The 2,293-nt window shown below is 31.9% G+C and overlaps 1 pseudogene; it reads left to right on the top strand.

Moving 5' to 3' along the window:
- The first annotated feature begins 1,007 nt into the window (after positions 1 to 1,007).
- LOC105617330 lies at positions 1,008 to 2,293 on the top strand (annotated as a pseudogene).

Genomic DNA, 2,293 nt, shown 5'->3' with positions numbered 1-2,293 from the left:
AAAATTCGTCAAGGTCTACTGAGAAGAAATCGAGCATCGTATCGAACTTAGAAATTCGTCAGAATTTTAAAATCACTTTGACTACAGTTATTATACAAGTTCTATTATGTACTTTGCGTAAATTTTATGTTTATTTATTACTTTTATTTAATATAATATACTGAAGATGGCCAGATACTAGCTGAAACGTATATGTTTTTATAGTTATAAATATTTATGAATTTTTTTAATATAACATATTAATAACCTGCATTGTTTTATGCTCCTTTTCTTAATTATAATAATAATTATTATAATTGAAAAAATTGCAAAACTTAGGTAGGTCATACAGGATCCAGTTCAGTCATTTTCTATTATTTTTGACATTTCACAAGAATTACAATGCATTTATAATAATAATTTACGAGAAATTATGAAGATAAAATTTATGAAACTTATGAATATTTACTGTAATTAAATCTAATATTTTATATTCCGTTCCAAGCAAAACGTTTGAAGAATAAAAATATACAGATGTACAAGATGAATATTCAAATACATATATGTATCAAAATGTGCGCGATATATAAATTTATAAAGAATTTTATAAATCCTGAAATCTGGCTCAAATTATAAATCATTTAGTGAGCTAAGCTAACTGCTAATGCGCAATAATTAATTTACGCGTTAAGGTTTACTGAGCGCGTAACTAGGAAGCGAACACGGTGAGCAGTAATAATTATGTCACAGTTATAAAACTGCACTTTCCTCCGAGTTGCCAAGGTCCCTTGCCTCATTCAAGTTCCATCTATCAGAAGTACATGAGTACATGAGTACATGAGTACGCGGAATATGTGAACGTGATGTCTTGTCGGATCGCGATGACGATGATGACAGCGCATGGTTACGAATTACATATGAGAAGGTGTAAAAAATATGCGCCGTATAACAACCTCCCCGAGTATCGTACACGTGTCATATACGCTCCCACACGATCTGCGTGTCCTCGTACATTGATCAATCGGCTAATGACGCATGCAGAACACTCGGATCGTCGGGTATATAAGCCATCCACCAAAAAACAGAGGCGTCACATTCAGTTACTATTCATCAGTAGCTGATCTTCCAAAAGCTATCAAATCAACTATGAAGTACTTCTTTGTAAGTATTCTGGTAGATCTCTCTTCAATATCTTTACCGCATATTCACTATATTATTGTCAGACAAAGCAACCATTCTGACAATCGCTTCAAAATTTATGATCTTCTGCGTTCTGAGCGAGTAAGCTTCATCTAAGCTTTGTGTATACATATCGCATGAAACATTCTGATAGATTTTCAAATTAATTCCTTTGCCGATCATGATATGCCGATTATAATCTAATTATTGCATTACCGCGATTATCTGCATAAATTGATCAGCTTGTATATTCCGATTTCAGATTAAGCTATTTATTGTAGCATATTATTCTAGTGTACTCCAGTAGTCAATTATCGTAGAATTCCTTTTCTATGGAATCTTAGAAAATTTCTCTTCCTACAAAAATTTGTTTTGATAGGTGCAATTAATTAATAAAAATAAAATGCTAAACATATTTATAAAAATTTGCTAAATCTTTCCAAACTTTTCAAAATTGCAAATTGCATCTTCGTTTAATCTATACTTTTGCAATCATATCTCTCGCCCTATTTGATGTGCTACTTTCTCAAATGATTTAAATATATTTACATATCATTAGCGAACTCGTAAACGTATCAATGATTGCATTATAAAATTATAAAATTTTGACTATTAAGATTAAATATAAAATCTTGTTTTAATATTAAGATTATTAGAAACTTGTCTATATTTTCTAACCCATCAATAAAAAATACAATAAACACAGTAAATTAATTTTATTAGAAAATATATATCCATTTCGATTTTTTGTTAATTAAAAAAATGGCTTGTTTATTTATATAGAAATCAAGTTGTAACATTTAATTTTCATTTTGTGTCACAAAATTCGATGAAAGCGTCGACTGCGGATTAATCAATCACGCTTACGTTTCAGGCTATCCTCCTCTTGGCTTTCGTCGCCATCTCTATGGCGGTGGAGACCTCCGGAGCTGGAAAGGCAAAAGAGTCGCAGGACGCCAATGCCGCTAGAGATAAGAGAGACTTTTCATCATATTATTCACCATATGCGTATGCCGCCCCATACGCATACAACTCTTACAATTTGCCATACGCATACTCTCCATACTCTGCCTACCCCTATTACAATCACCATCACAATTACCCCTATTACAATCAGTTTCCTCACTACTACTAA

The sequence above is a fragment of the Atta cephalotes genome (assembly GCF_000143395.1).
Source record: "Atta cephalotes unplaced genomic scaffold scaffold00012, whole genome shotgun sequence".
In the NCBI taxonomy this organism is placed as follows: Eukaryota; Metazoa; Arthropoda; class Insecta; order Hymenoptera; family Formicidae; genus Atta; species Atta cephalotes.
The sequence above is the reverse complement of the archived record's forward strand: the minus strand, read 5'-3'. Positions and strand labels throughout refer to the sequence as shown.